The sequence below is a fragment of the Sinocyclocheilus rhinocerous genome, unplaced genomic scaffold (genome assembly GCF_001515625.1).
Source record: "Sinocyclocheilus rhinocerous isolate Xijiao unplaced genomic scaffold, SAMN03320098_v1.1 scaffold1902, whole genome shotgun sequence".
NCBI classification, from domain to species: Eukaryota; Metazoa; Chordata; class Actinopteri; order Cypriniformes; family Cyprinidae; genus Sinocyclocheilus; species Sinocyclocheilus rhinocerous.
Genome location: NW_015665924.1, coordinates 278865 through 279083, shown reverse-complemented (window position 1 = coordinate 279083; position 219 = coordinate 278865).

The following is a 219-nucleotide window of genomic DNA, read 5'->3' as shown; positions in this document are numbered from 1 at the left end:
CATTTAGCAGACACTTTTATCCAAAGCGACTTACAGTGCGCATTCAGGCTATACATTGTTTAGCAGTATGTGTGTTCCCTGGGAATCGAACACACGACCTTTTGCACTGCTAACGCAATGCTCTACCACTGAGCCACAGAAGCACTAAAGAAATAAAAGTAAAAAAAAAAAAATGTAAATAAGGAGTTTTAAAGAGTAAAAACCAGGGCCCGTATGTAT